Source organism: Podarcis melisellensis, assembly GCF_964234715.1.
Source record: "Podarcis melisellensis genome assembly, chromosome: Z".
NCBI lineage: Eukaryota > Metazoa > Chordata > Lepidosauria > Squamata > Lacertidae > Podarcis > Podarcis melisellensis.
In genome coordinates, this window is record NC_138547.1 from 14068004 (window position 1) to 14084879 (window position 16876).

General features: G+C 40.4%; 1 protein-coding gene and 1 long non-coding RNA gene across 4 annotated transcripts in view; both read right to left on the bottom strand.

Moving 5' to 3' along the window:
- Positions 1–16876, bottom strand: part of LOC309361908 — a 212947-nt gene that overhangs the window by 110590 nt on the left and 85481 nt on the right. The gene's annotated exons all lie outside the window — the stretch shown is intronic.
- The window catches only part of MED27 (mediator complex subunit 27), a 164909-nt gene that overhangs the window by 108504 nt on the left and 39529 nt on the right, over positions 1–16876 (bottom strand). The gene's annotated exons all lie outside the window — the stretch shown is intronic.

Consider the following 16876-nt stretch of genomic DNA (forward strand, 5'->3'; position numbering starts at 1 on the left):
TGGGGATAACGGGCGGAACTGCAGAGGCTGTCAGAGCCGGGTCGGAGCGTGGTGTGGGCCTGGGAGAGCAAAGCATCAGCCTAGTGGGACTGCTGAGTGGGGCCTGGTCGGAGGCTCGGTGCATGCCACAGAGCTTAGCCCCTGTGTTTCCATGCCACTCTGCACACCAGCCGCTGACCATAATATCAATTATCTATATTTGGAGGGCTTGATTAAAGTGGAAGAAAAGAGGGAAATAATCCAATGTTTTCATGAACTAGATTTCTTTTGGCTAGGCAAGTACCTAGATTCTTCTGATTTCCATATTTGGCATCTAAATCCCATGGGACATATTACTATGCCTGAAATAAGGATGGTATTACAGGCTGTGGTAGACATCAAGGGCAGTTCATGGACCTGTATGCCATTGTATCCAAGCAAAGCCACAATACAACCTGAAAACAAACTACCAATGGGCATTTTCTTCTGAGAGCCTCCATTACATTGGGTCATCCTTGTGGACTATGGGTTCTTCTTGCAGACCTGGCTCATAGTGTTGGACTGTGATCAAATAACAGTCATAGGTAAGAACTTCAACTGCAACAAATGCAGGGCCAGGCTGCTTCTGGAGAGACACTTTGGAAGACTAACTTGAAGTAGAACATCCACTTTGCTGGATGTTGAAGAAAACATGTTTGCTGGTGTTATTATGGCATCTTCTTACATCTGTACAAGGAATGAAACATTGTCCTGGAGGATTACCCAGATTTCCCTTGGCCAGTTGATGTGAAAGATACAGTGTCAGTGCCAAGTAAGCAGACGGACCAGCCACCTTTTGCACTCTGAAGTATTTGTTTGTTTGTTTGTACCCCACCCATCTGTACTTTGTTAGGCACAGATAATCAAAAGTGCTTTAGGCCAATTCATTTGGCCTAGTTACCTTCATGTTACCTATGCCCCAGACCTCTGAGACTATTCCTGTAACAATGCTAATTGGAACTACTGCAACTGTTTAATTCCACTTGTTTCCAGCATATCACTCCAAGCCCCTATACAGTGCAACAAGTGATAAAAGTGTTCCTCTTCCATGCCCTTTTTCTACAGCTAGTAAATGGCAAGGGAACTGGTGATGTGCTGAGACCCTGTCAGCTCTTGACCACTGTAATGGAGCTTGCCTTAGCAGCCTGGTATTCTCAAAAGAGACAGGGGGTAAAAAAGCCAACATTGGGTGAAACCAACTGCAGTTTCTTTGCTACTCTGTAAGCCAGATCATGTTCAACAAACCATGGTTAAAACAAACTACAGTCATACCTCGGGGTGAATGTGCTTCAGGTTGAGCACGTTCGAGTTGCACTCCGCGGCAACCCAGAAGTAACGGAGCGTGTTACTTCTGAGTTGTGCCGCTTGCGCATGCGCAGACGCTCAAAATGACATCACGTGCATGCGCAGAAGCGGCGAAAAGCGACGCGCATGTGCGCAGACATGCCGTCACTAGTTACGTTTGCTTCTAGATGTGAATGGGGCTCTAGAACAGATCCCGTTCGTATCTAGAGGTACCACTGTATGTCTTGGTGTTATGTTTGATTGCTGATGTTAAGTATAAGAAGCAGGCTTTCATTAGTTGCCCTGTAACATCTATATGTAAAAAAGCTGTGCTGTGCACATAAATGGCTTTATCATCTGTGCTGCTTTGAATATCAGCTTTATCAGAACAAGAAAAAGGATGCAACTTACCTTCCTGGGAAGTTTAAGTGTTCCATAATCACCTTCTACCAATCTATTTTCTGTTATAACTCAATTCACACAAATAGTAAGCCCTGTTTGGACGGTATTCCAATCATTCTTGACTCAGCCCTGGATTCTTAACTACTGAAACTGCTTTTGGCTCCCTGCCTGCAGTGCAGGCCAACAACTCTCCCATGTACATTTCAATGCATCTTCTCTCTCTCCCCCCTTTCATCTCCAAGAAATAGTCAAGTCAATTATCTATTATACCATCTTCTCTCAAAGAGACTGATAAGACAGGAGCCAAGACTGAAGCTCTTACATGGAGCAATTTAAGGGTTGTCTTTAAACATATTCTTCCAATAAAAACCAACCACACGTCCTTCCATCTTTCTATAGTGCCAATGTCAGACATTGCTATTATCTCCCTCAAACTGCTGTCAACAATGGATTCCATCTTGCTTGCAAAATGCTAAGCAGCAAAACACTCTCAGATTAAAATGTGTCTTATACTTTCTATCCCTGAATGCTGTCATTCTAAATCAGCTGCAGCAACCTGGATTCCCTAAGATCTGGATACCTTATTAAAGCAGCCTCCTGAAAAACATTCTGTCTTGAGGAATTCCAAGCGCCTGCTAAACCTTCTATTGGTACCATAGCACCACAAAGTGGCTTTTTAAAAAAAGCATTTAGAATAATCTCACATGATAAACAATGTTTTAACTGTTAGTATGTATTTATTATTCTAAATATACCTATCCCTTATCCACTGGTACATTGCTGGGTTTTAAAATATGTCACACAGCTGAGATCTACACAGATGAAGGCATTTCTCAATGCTCTACAGGAGTCTTCTCACTAAGGCAGGAAATCACCTGCCCAGACATCTTTGCGAAAAACAAACAAGGAAGGAAGCAGTATGCTGTAAGGTGCCTGGAAGCAAAGGCCACAGGGAAGATAAAAATCTTGCATGAGGCAAACACACCATGCACACAAAATATACTGCAACCTCACTGAAACATCCGTTCTCCCAAAAACATACAATCTTGAAAGAAGGGATTTGGGGAAGTTTAGGTGGGGGAGGATTCATAGACTGGGAGAAGTGGAAGATACTCATTCTATTCTCCAGCAAGAAAGCAGATCAGAGATACCCAGGGAATCAGTTTAGGAAGGCCCAGGGCACCAATTGGTATTTCAATAGTAAAGTCCTTCCTTCACACTTTGAGGAATACTTATGAGCATATCAGACAGCTCTATGAGCCTGTCACGATTCTGCAGCAGAGTAGGAAAAGTGCAGAATTCAGCGCATGAGAAACCCATTTTTCTTTTTAAAAAGCAAGCATGTTTTTAGGTTGGTTTTTTATTACATGTAGCTCAACCCAACACATTGCTATTCTGCTTTTCAGACAAAATGTTGTTCCTCAGAGCCGCCCACATCAATCAAAAATTCAAGGGAGTGCTGATGACAGACATTGTACATAAATGAAAATGAGCCACAGGTCCTCTCTTTTGGCTCACAAACCAGGTAGGGGAAAAGGAGACAAGGAAAGGGAACAGAAGGGAGGAGGAGAGGAGAGGGATAAAGCTTGACAATACCAGTACAAAAGTGGTGAGTTATAAACAGGCAATGACAGCCATTTGGGACCTGGCTGATCTTGCTTTGAAACAGTTGAAGAACTGAATGACCCTGCTCTTTTATTCTTCCTGGCACCCACTGCCTTGCCTCCCCCTTGCTTGATTTTAGCCTCTAACCCCTTTGGGTCAGAGATCATGCACATTGATAGTAGTAATAATAATGATACTTTCTTCCTTAAGAAGTATCCATTAAAACTACCTAAAAACAAACAACACCTTCATTTAGCAGAAATACGACATCAGGACTCCTTTGAAAATTGCTCCAGATCTAGGTCACAGGACTGTAGTTTGTCTACTGTGGCAGTTTTAATAAAGTTTTGTGCTTGTTTTTTTTAAAAAAAAAATCCCATGAAGATCATGTGAGGTCAAATTGACATTCTGCTTGCATAATTCATACGCTGGAAAAAGTTTAAGCATGCTGATGAATGGTAACACCTGCCTGGAGAAGAACAGGATGTACAGTAAATTCTTCTAAGGACACACTCTTGGTTTGTTATGTGGTGCAGAAATTGCTATTGTTAAGAATGTACAACAGGGAAGCTGGCAAACTTTAAGCAGCAGATCAGTAAACTAAAACCATAGCTGATTATTCACCAGGATTACAAGTTCCGGATGCATTTGTTCACTCTCAAGGTTACCTTGGTTCTAACAAGTTTTCCTATATTAGGGATATTTATATATTCCTGTCTACCTTTCCTTCAAGGAGCTCAGGGTATTGTACATGCTTCCCCACTTACTTTTTTATTACCACAACAATCTTGTTAGGGCAGGTTAGGCTGAGATACAGTAACTGGCCCAAGGTCACCTAATGAATACTAACAAACTACAGTGGTACCTCGGGTTACAAACTTAATTCGTTCTGGAGGCCCGTTCTTAACCTGAAACTGTTCTTAACCTGAGGGACCACTTTAGCTAATGGGGCCTCCCGCTGCCGCTGTGCCGTGATTTCTGTTTTCATCTCGAAGCAAAGTTCTTAACCTGAGGTACTATTTCTGGGTTAGCCGAGTCTGTAACCTGAAGGGTCTGTAGCCTGAAGTGTCTGTAACCCGAGGTACCACTCTATAGAATGCATCTAGTGTTAGCCATACTCAAGCAACCCCATTTAAAATATATGATTTTTAAAATGTAGATATATGATATGATATGAGTAACTGAGATCCATTAATTTCAATGGGTCTACTTGGAGTATAATTTAGTTGGATACAACCCTATATAGGAAACAGGACATGTTAAAATGCCCCTCTGCACACAAACACAAGCACAATTACAACAAAATGAACAAAGAACTGCCCATTTAGAACTACACCCTTAAATTACCAATTGAGGGTCATAGCCGCAGAATGCAGAAAAAAATTGGAGCATTGAAATGATGACTTTAAATCAGCAATATGCATAAAGATGTCTAATATGATTAGAGTCAAAGCAAACACACCATGATCTGTCAACTTTCATCCTTGTTAACATGCAGGTCATTACAAGAAAATAAACTGAGCCTAGCATAGGCACATAACATACTGCTTATAATAAATGGTATCAGTATACACATTGCATCATTGATCTGTAATCTCTCTTTACAGCCAGAAAAAGCAATCCATTACTCCATCTTAGCTAGTCAACAACATTGTAGAACCACAAATTCAGCAGTCAAACCTATGAGCACCATTACAAAATGCTTTCTTCATCTGTATCCCTTTGTCCTCCATGCTCTGAGGTGGTTGTTGCTTGCCATTCTCATTCATATATATATATATATATATATATATATATATATATATATATATATATATATATATTGCAGTTGCTGCTGCTACTAGGCTTTATCTGCAGGTTTTACACTAATTTTGTTTTATGCAGTTTTTAAGAATGTGGTCTGCTCTTTTTTTCTTCATTTTGTATTGGAATCTGCTCATTTTAGTGGTATTTTATATTGCTTATTCTCTTTGGAATTTTGCTTCTAAAATTGAAAGGTGGGCTACAAATCTTCTAAATAAACTTAAAAAGCAAAACAATGACCAGAGACATCAACTTTTATAAGATTATCACTTCTTCAAACATGACCACAAGAGAGCTACCAGATGTGAAGCCATGAGCAAAATTCTGTGTTGTTAGATTTTAAAACTAATGCTGCAACAGCCAAGGTAATTAGGCTTTCCCAGCTTTCTAAATATGCATATGCACAGTTTGCAAATATGTAGCCAAATATTACTTGCAGCAATTGTTACTAGCCTACCTAGCTATGATTTATCCCTGTTGCATCATCTATAGCCCACATAAACCACTCTCAAAGGTGTGTCTTTGGAGAGCCCTTTGGTAAAAACTGCATCAGGCCAATAGGCCATCTAATCCAGGATCCTGTCCTCACACTGGCCAGCCAGATGCCTGTGGGAAAACAGCAAGCACAACAGAATTCTCCCCTCCTGATACAGTGGTACCTCGGGTTACATACGCTTCAGGTTACATACGTTTCAGGTTACAGACTCTGCTAACCCAGAAATATTACCTCAGGTTAAGAACTTTGCTTCAGGATGAGAACAGAAATCGTGCTCCGGCAGCACAGCGGCAGCGGGAGGCCCCATTAGCTAAAGTGGTACCTCAGGTTAAGAACAGTTTCAGGTTAAGAACGGACCTCCAGAACGAATTAAGTTATTAACCCAAGGTACCACTATATTCAGAAGCATTACTGCCCCCAGTGGTGGAGGCAGAGCACAGCCATTATTGATAGTCCTCTCCTCTACAAAATTGACTAATCCACTTTTAGTGGCTATCACTGCCTCCTGAGGCAGCAAGTTCCACAGTTTAACTACGTGCGGTATTTTAGGGCAGAATCCAATCTTAGAGACCACTAGGTCAGGCCTGCTGGCCTACAGTATCATTGCAGAAGTTCAACAGTGATATGCAAGATTTCCTTGGGGCAACTTGTCCATCTTTGCTGATCTTCACAATGAGCAATACTGTTCAATAGTAGACCACACACTTTGTATGTAAAAGGTCCCATTTTCAACCCTGGCACTTTCCACTTTAACAAGAAGCAGGTGGCAGAGGATGTCAAAGACCTTAGCCTGGCTGGGTTCTTGACAGAGCTGCTGCAGTCAGACCAATGGTTTTATGCACAGTCTTTGCCATGTTCTAACCCTGATAATTTGCAACACACCATTGAAAATGACTAGTCTGACAGTTATAAAAAGAGTGGTGACCTAAAAAGAGGCCTTTTCTGCTGTTCCCCCTGTACTGTTGAATATTCTTCCCTTTGCCGCAACAGCCATCAGTTGCTTCAGGTGTCTTGCAAAGACTTGTCTTTTTGTTGAAGCATTCATGCTCTATTTTAGGTGACTGAGTTCTCTAATTCTTCTTTTATATGCTTTTATATTGCTGTTTTGTTGATGTAAGTCTGCATTTCAATTATTTTTATTTTTAAAAATGCACACTGCTTAAGAGATATGAAAAACATTAAGCAATTTATAAATATTTTTCAATTAATAAAAGTAACTAAAGATTTCTCTAAAACACCCCTCTCCAGTTGTATTTGTATTTATCCCCAAGAAAACCAGGTGAGTCACTGTTTACAATCCTGGTCTACAGAAATGGTATTTCAGGATTGGGCAAAAACTGTGTTCCGACAACTCTGGGAAGAAATTTAGTCCCTGCCCCCAGCTCTAATGAGCAAAGGCATGCACTGGAAGAGTCATCTCTCAGGTGAGAGCACACATCAGAGAGCCACACTCACTGTGCAGCAGCAAACTTTCTGTCATTTACTAGGTGAGAAGAGGGTGATGCTAGGAGTGGGTGTGGCCAACAGAGTACGATGCTGCTTGCACTGCACTACTCAAATGTCAACATAGAGCTAACAAGGCCAGCGGTACAACATGGCCTTTATAGTGTAACATCTAACAAACTATATATTCCCTGGGAAATAAAAGAAAGGCTATTATGATAACTTTTTAAAATCTTCAATATAAAGTATTCTAGTAACATTCCCACAAGACACAAAAAAGGGGTTAGGGCTTCAGTTCCATAATACTACTGCAGAAGAGATATGCCAAGGCACTAACGTAATCTTCAGAGGTTTTCCTCTAGATGTCTGTGCAGGGTAAGAACTAGTGTGTTGTAGTGATTAAGAGTGTGGGACTAGGTTCAAGACCCAGATTCAAAGGACTACTTGGCCAGAAAGTTTAACATGTACCTTTGAGCCAGTTACTATTTTTCAGCCTAACCAGCCTCACAGCACTACTGCAACAACAAAAGGGGGATATATGCTGCTTTGAACTACATATGAAGTTCTGAAACTGTTTTAACTGCTGCCTTAATAATGGTTCTGATCATATATTTTTAACACAGCGATTTTATTATTATTCTATTAGAATTACATTGGCTCCTAGTACATTTCTGAATACAATTTAAAGTGTTGGTGCTGACATTTAAAGCCCTAGCTTTGGCCCTGTATACCTGCAGAAGTGTCTCCACCTCCAACGCTCAGCCTGGACACTGAGATCCAGCTTTGAGAGCCTTCTGGTGCTTCTCTCATTGCAAGAGGTGAGGTTACAGGGAACCAGGCAGAGGACCTTTTCAGTAGTGGTGCCGACCCTGTGGAATGCCGTCCCAGCAGATGTCAAACAGATAAACAGCAATGTGATTTTTAAAAGACATTTGAAGGCAGCCCTGTTCAAGGAAGTTTTTAGTCTGTGATGTTGTATTGTGTTTCTTCTATTTTTTGTTGGGAGCCACCCAGAGTGGCTGGGGCAACCCAGTCAGATGGGCATATTATTATTATTATTATTATTATTATTATTATTATTATTATCATCAGATCTGGAAACATGGTTAAAGTTACAAATTTAAATCACCTGAGAATTTGAACTTTCTGCTTTTAAAGCAACTTCCTAGTGTTTCTGACAAAAGAAAAATAATACCAGATACATGGAGCACCAGGTAGAAGGAAAGACATCAAGGTTCAGTATTTTCAATAAATACAAGAAGCAAAAAGGCAAAAGGTCATTTAATTAGTGGGATCTTTTTGCTTTTAAACCACTTTGTGGTATAAATACAACTTTGACCCAGTTATAAGGCAATGCTACTAACTGGATACATGATATGAAAATATCCTTTTTAGTCTACAGTGGACGCTTGGGCTGCGAACATGATCCGTGTGGGATGCACGTTCGCAACCCGCAGCATTCGCAACCTGCAGTGGCACGTCTGCGCATGCTGCGATTCAGCACTTCTGTGCATGTGCAAAGCGTGATTTAGTGCTACTGCGCATGTCGACCGCTGAAACCCGGAAGTAACCCATTCTGGTACTTCCGGATTTCAGTGGTCTGTAACCAGAAAAAACACAACCTGAAGTGTCTGTAACCCGAGGTATGACTGTATATATAAAGCAATCTCCTTAACACATTTTCATCAATTTTAAAGGTTTTAGGTACTTTTCATCTCAATGGCACATAATGGGTTATGTCACACTTTTAATGCTCCAACAACATCTAGTAACCAGCATAATGTGTGATTCCTTTATGTGAACAGCCCTGAGACCTTCGGGTTCAGGGCGGTATAGAAAATAAATAAATAAATAAATAAATCTTATGAAAGTGTCAAATTTGGCAGGCAAGAATCTGACACAATCTTGTAAAAAATCCTAACAAAAAAGCCTCTCCATTACCTGCAAAAATATAACTGGCTTGCCCTCTTACTCATTACATGGGGTTGGCAGCAGAAGACAAGACTCTTAATAAGAAGCAGGTGTGTAAGATGAGCTCTTGGAGGGTGCAACAGTTTGGAGTTCACACTTAAGGACATATAGTTCCATGTCGCCTATGGCAACCAGCTAAGTGGTTTAAAATTGTCCATACGTTCCTCAAAGAGTTAAACTATGAATGGCTTTTTTAATGCAAACAAAATCCATCAGATTTGATTGATAAAAGTACAGTTTTTTAACTAAGGCTGAAAAAGTGTAGATTGGCAACATTTCCCCCCACTATAATTTGCTTCCTTTGCTTTTTTTCACTGTAGCGCACATAAATCAAAGTAGTGTTAAAGAGGCCCATATATCACAAACTGGCATTTCAAAACTATTTACAGACTCCATAATATTCTCAACATGAAACAAAAACGTGGCTGGGAAAGATGAGTAAATGAAAAGGGCAACTCAAACATCCAAATGAGGTTAATTAAGTTTGGAAACAGCTCTTCACCAAATGCATGAAGATGTTTAATAAGAATGATTCTAGCAGTTGTGGTTCCAAACACACAATACAGTCTACTTTCAGGACAAAAACAACCACCTGCCTGCTGAAACCGTATTTTACCTTCATTTTTAAACAAGTGACTATTAGCTCAAAATGATACTTTTGGAAAGAGTATGAATAATATCATCACTGTGGAAGGAATTCAAGGCTCAACTGCTTTGCTGTAATAGGTCCGAGTACTAAAAAGTTTAAACTGATGTGCTATTTATTCTGACATGCTTTTCCTAATAGCAGTTAACTTGAATCCTCTCCCCCTAGGGAAGAAATGACAGAGACTTCAGTTTCCCATCCTCTGAAGTTGTTTGGACACAGAGAAAGATCCAAAAGCATCAATATGATTTGCAACCAACTCCAGAAAAGTACAGTAGTCTAAACTAAAGTGTCTCAAATCACATACTATACTTGATCCAGCACAGACATCCCTTTACCACAGATTTGGGGAGAAATAGTAACATTTCCAAGGATTCTTACAAGCCTTCCCAGAAATACTGGTATGTCTGCAACCTCCCGTGGGGAAAGGAATTAGGGAACACCAAGTAAGGATAAAGAAACCATAACTCAACACGCTATTGCTCCACTGGATTGAGACAAGTATAATCCATACAAACTACTCACTAGAAAAAGTAAGGTACATGCGGTGAAGAAGAAATAAAGACAATTCTGAGGCCTAGAACACATATGGTAACATCTTATCTTTTATGGCACCAGAAGCTGCAGAACTTAATCTGAAGGAAGAATCTACTCCAGTTTTGCCTATTGGCCATGCAGTGTAAATGCATGCATCTTCATGGAGAAAGGGAAATGTACCACACACAAGCAGTCAGAGTGGCCCAAAATGCTCCGTTAAGCCACAGGTCCACTCTACTTGCTGTGGATCATAGGAAGGTCCTCCACATAATTCAAACAAAACTCCTGGGAGAGGCTGGGCTCAAGCTCTTACAAAGAGAACTACTTGGAATGCACTAAATCTACAACAAATTTATCGTGGAAATTCCATATAATTTATTTGGAAGAAATATATGGGGGGGGCACAACTATTAACCAAGGTTTTCTTATTCCGGTATTTTATAACTATGATTTTATAACCAAGAGAGCATAGATTACCAAATTTCTCCTGTTCCCTTTAACCTGCAGGGAAGTTGGATGATAGCAGTACTAGTGATGTGAATTTTGCTGTTCCAAATTTTCCAGAAAACCTTCCTCTAAAAACTACTAATCTGCATAGGGTAATTTGCATAAGAAAAACTTAAGTTGCCCTAGAAAGTGATCTAAATTGTCATGTTTACTGTACTTATCTTTAGCAAGCAAATCTTTCTAAGGTACCCCATGTTAATTTTTAACCTGAAATATTTGACCTGAAATATTTGAGTTGCAAAACTGAAGTACAGTTAATGTGGTTTACATCTTATATTATGTAGACATTTTTATTGAAATACTTGTAAAACTTTAAAGATAATTTGTATTGTTCACAGGAAAGCAAAGGTACTGAAACTATGGGCACACTAATACTATGGGCACACTAATAAATTTTAGTTACTATGCATGAAACTTTGTGTTATATGCTGACTCACATACTTGTTGAGGATTTATCCAATGGAAGTTTCTTCTGGTCCCCAATATGGATTTTGGATTTTCTTCTCATAGGCTAACACAGCTGTAGCAGAATTGGGGAACCTGGTTCAGATACTGCTGGGCTGCAACTCTCATCACCCCAATCCTGCTGACTGGGGTACTGCTGACTGGGGTACTGGAGTCCAAGAACACCTGGAAGACCACAGCTGCCTCATACCTCTTTTAAAAGTGTCACATTTGACCACAATTTAAAAGCTGTTTTTAACCAGAGAAGTCTAGAACCTTCTGCTGGACTTAAGCAGGGTGGGGCTTTGGCATGCTGAAGAGCAAAATGGGTTACCATCTTACAGTTGAGTAAGCAGACATAAAAGCCTATATACACATAAAAATGATATTTTTCTTGTTCAGACTTTGTTTCCAAAGTGAGCGTTTAAAAAGAAATGCATGCATTAAACAAACCTTACAGCATTAAAGGTGGAAAGAAAAGGAGGAGGGGAATAGCACCCATATGAATAAGGGGACCAAAGAAATGGTGTTGGGGGGTGAGGGCATTCTTTTTTCACCTGTACCTGTTGTCAGATTGCGACAACCGAATTTTATTTCTAGTTTTGCTGCAATAATTAAAATGTTTTTACAATAGCAGATGCCTTCCCTCCCACACGTCAATTAATTTGCAAATGCACTCAGGTTATAGAAATAATGAAGTGCTGAATGCATTGCTACTGCCAAGCTCTGCTATCAGGAGGTGGAGGCTGTAGGCGAAGTGCTAAAATCCACACCAAAGGAAAGTTCTGCCACACACAACCTGGTCAACAGCTAACAACACACACCAATTACTTCATTTACCCTCTTCACCCACAACCTAGCAAAGCCTTCTTGCACAGAAGGTATTTGCCTAAATGTTCGCTGCAAAGTTATCCTGGAACCTGTGGCTGTGTGTTGTCTGGCCACAGCAGGGAATATATTTCATAATCAAAGGGTGCTATCCAACTAAATCCACTAGCACAAGAATTTCAGATTGTACAGCAGAACTTCTCCCTCTCCGCAGGCACACACATACCCCCATCTGTTCTGGAAGGTTGCAAGATTACTAACACTATGATAGTGCCAGTTACAGATAGGTAGCCGTGTTGGTCTGCCATAGTCAAAACAAAAAAAATTCCTTCCAGTAGCACCTTAAAGACCAACTAAGTCAGTTATTGGTATGAGCTTTCGTGTGCATGCACACTTCTTCAGATACACTATGATAGTGGTACTTGACTTGGCCAAGAATGCTGGTGACTGTCTAAAAGGTGTGTGGTCAATACTAAAAGCTAACCCTAATAGTACACCAAAATGCATAATTCTATGTTTGCATCAATGCAGCATGCACACAGAGAGATAGCGAGAGAGAGGATGTCTTGTATGAAGAGGAGACTCTGGGGTCCTCCAAGTGGGTGAATTCAACGCCAAAGGAAGATTTTAGTCCCCTTAAGAAGTGGGCCCACTTTGAGAAGGTGACTCTCTTCTCCAGGATACTGAACTTTCCCCCCTTTTTTCTCTCCAAACCGGTACTCAGCTCAAGTCTATTTGGGAGCTGGTGTACAAGAATTATCTTCCCTTATCTAGGCTAAGCACAGTGGCACTCCAATATCTCTGCAGGTATCCTATAAACTTCCAAAGTGCCATTTTCACCCCATATGCCCTAAGCAATTGCTTGGGTCCTTTCATGTTGGAAATTATTGATTCCTTTCTCTTGCCCTCACACATCAACTCCTTGAAACTGTTTCTACCTGGGGGGAACCCAGGAAGCAGGAGGTGGCACTGTGGCTCCTCTGTTCATTGACAATATTATATATATTGGAGGTACACACACTGTGGAGTATGAATATCAAAAGTCCCATGTGACGAAGGCATATATTATTACTATTTATTTATAATATAGCACTATTTGAAGAGATTGATTGAATTTAGGCTTTAAAAAGTGGCAAGTCAACATTCTGCATCTACTTAATGCACAGTTGATTAAGTATTATTTAACACATTTTTGAAAAAGATACATTTAATTCTAATACTTAGCAATGAAGTACTTGCAATTCTCTCTCTCTTGCACACACTGTCTTTCTTGCAAACATGTAAGATTCCACCCCCACCCCAATTTTGAAGGACAGGGCACTCTACCATATCCCCTGCAGGGCAAATACAGAATAGTCAGCATCATGATCACAGGTGTTTCTAGCTTACAGAGCACAAAGTCAGCTGGCAACCACAGTGGAAGCCTGAGCCAGCAATTTAGCAGAAGGAGCTCTACAAAGGAACATCCATCTGACTGCTGACTTGGAAGCCTAGGCCAGCATCCCAAAACATTTCAGGAATACCTCAGAGGTGATCCCAGGTTAGGGGTTCTGGTCCATCACATAGCATTAAAGTTGCCTGCATCAAGGAACCCATTCTAGCCACTTCTACTGGGTCTCACCACTGAGACGCATGACTTGAGAATACAGGTGGAACACAGCCAACTCTGCCTTCCCATATGTCCACTGCAGACAAAGAGGTCTTTTGGGGAATTGCTCGCCATTGCTAATTTCACCAAGGAGCTCCTGATAAACTTCCAAGGAACTCCAAAATTCCCCAGAACAACTTGAAGAGAAAGAGGATTATGTTTACAACACTGATGGCATATATACAAGGCCATGGCTGGTTAAAGAACTAGATATGCAATAGCTTTTCAGTTCTTGTAGAGAAACTATACATGTGATGCTACAAACAAGGGCACTGGCAAGATTTACAGCCCGGAGTGGGGGAATACATTTTGTTAATACATTTGTGTCTTGCCTTTCCTCAAAGGAGCTCAAGGCAATGTACACAGCCCTTCACCACCACTACTTTAACCTTACAAGAACCGTGTGTGGTAGGTTTTCGTTCATGTTGTTGTCCACAGAAGTGGTCCTATAGTGGTTTATAATGAGGATCTCTCTCTCCCTCTCTCTCTCTCTCTCTCTCTCTCTCTCTCTCTCACACACACACACACACACACAATTCAAACAAAAAATCAACAGCAGTATAACACACATTGTATTATATGGCACGAAATGCAAAATCTGGACAGCATCCATGCAACCTGTGAAAAAAGATGCCGAAAAAATAGAGATTGTACAAGTCAACATTTGGATTCCTCTTTATGTTTGGAAATGGTCCTATTTCCTGCGCCACTTATAAACAAGGATGTGTAGCTTTGTCTTCCACAGAATCAGAGCACGTAGCTGCAACTTAGATATGCAGAAAACTGGTCTAGATTGAGCAAATGACTATGGAATTTGGGTTGTTTCAGAAAAAACTAGTTTGACTGATAGAAGACAACCAGAGCTGTCTGAAACTATTTCAGAGCAAAATATTTCACACAAGAACCAAGCACATTGGGATGAAATGCCACTACATGTGTGATATGATACAAAATGGACTTGCTGAATTGGTGTTTTGCCAAACCAAAGAGATGACTGCTGACATTCTCACCAAGTCCCTACTAAGAGACAGTTTTGATAATCTTCAAGTCAAGATGGGACTCTGGGTGGTTTATTAAATTGTACATTTAATTATTATATTTGCTTGAGAAGTGGTTTATGGGAAATTGCAGCCAAACATAACCATGCATGAGTGCTAGTTAGTGCATAAAGGGATTAAGAAAACAGAGCTGCATTCCTAGACATGGGTAGCTCACACCCCTCTTATTTGTGAGGAAGTGAAATTACTTCTATTTCCTTTACTCACTCTCTCTGAGTCAGAAGGCCCTATCCCATGTCCCCATATATTTAACATACAACTTCTTCATAAGCCCATTTTATCCTCAAAACCAGTCTCCTAATGTAGGTTAGGCTGAGAGATTGGTTCAAGGTTACCCAGTGAGATTCATGGCTGAGTAAGGATTTGAAACAGTGTCATTATAGCCGTAGTCCAGCACTCTAAGCAGTATACCATATTGGCTCCCACAGAGATACCGATTATCTGAATATACTCATTGCCTTCATAATGCCTAACCCAAACTGAAGTGCCACTTCACGCAGTAAGTTCACACAGTGCCCAGAGCGATCATCAACCTCACTGACCGTCTGAACAGAATGGAGGAAAGCTGAAAGTGTCACTACCTGAATTTTCTTTCTATGCATACTCCTGGCCCAAAATCTAATTTAGTTTAGATTCCCCTCACTTTAATAAGTAGGATGTAATTATGCATCCAAAATCCCAAAATGCCTGAGATTACCATTAATCACTTTCAACACTGTTTTTATTCAAGTGCTTGATCTTTTATTTGGTGTTATCATTTTTCTTCTGCTTAACCTCCCCCCAAAAATATTGGCTTACTGTTCATAGTCTGTCTGGAGTGAGATAAATCATTAAGCTAAGTTTGGACATAACATTAAACCAAAACATGGATTAGCTTTGAGTAGTGTGGCAGCAGGAAGAACTGGGAGGAGTAAATTGGCTGTGATTTTCATTCCATGCACTCATCCACACGGGCTTGTTCATTTATGGTTTGGCAATGTGCAGCAGACTGGGCATGTGAGTGACAGAGTAAGTGGGAGATCATTATTGTTTACACACTTCTCAATCAGGTAACCAAACTGAAAACAAACTGAAATGCCTAGCACGTTAAAATAGTCTTACTCTTTTAAATAGTCTATATACAAGTAATATAGGCAAAACTATTTTCAGATGTCAAAATGTTCTATCTGCATATAAGCTGTTAAAGTTTTATGCCCTATTCAGTTTCCATTTGAGATTTTTATGCAACTGAACCTTCTTATCTTCTGTACTAAATTGCAAGGACACAGGCTCAGCTTGGCCAGTTATATTAATAATAAAATACTACCAATCTCAGAAGCAGCAATGTAACATTAACACAGGCAGGCTTACATGAATGGAAATGGAAACGTGTATATTACCAAAGCTTTTAACAAGCGGGAAGGAAGAGAAAAGGTCTTACCATCTATGACCAATTTAAATCTCCATTTTTTGCCTGTAGGCATGCAACCTTGTCACCCCCCTACTAGCAGTAAAAAACCCAAAAATATATATTTAAAAACATAACACCATCTTTTCTGATAAAGGATCCCAAGAGTTTGCCATTTATTTGATTCAAGAGGACGCTTGAGGGGACAGGAAAAAAGAATGAAGGCTTACAAAAAGAAGCACATTCAGGTTTATAGAAAATGTACACCTATCAATAAAAAAACCTCTTTGTGCTAAAGCAATTGCCACCATACAATTGTTTTCATGGTATCTTTAGAAAAATATGATAGTTTGCAATGCAACAGAGAGTTGGTTACCTGCAACTGCTGCTTTTCAAGTGAGTGTGTGCAGCCCCATGTAAGGAAACGACCACAGCTGGATAGACTCTGAATGCCAGTCCTACTGCTCTACTGACAGAGAAGAATCTGTCATATGGGGTGGAGGCAAAGGAGTCAATATCCTCCTGTGTGTTTCTATCTCACAGACCCACCAAAGAATGTGACAACAGGAGACCAGGGCTCTTGGAGAATCTCCTGCTGAAGAGCAGAATAGCAGACTGTGCAACAAAACACCCCCCAGAAACCCATTTACAGCAGGGGTAGCAATGGTAATAATTATTTTATTATTTATACCCCACCCATCTGGCTGGGTTTCCCCAGACACTCTGGGCGGCAATATAAAACTTGTTGCTGTTGTTGTTTAGTCATTTAGTCGTGTCCGACTCTTTGTGACCCTATGGA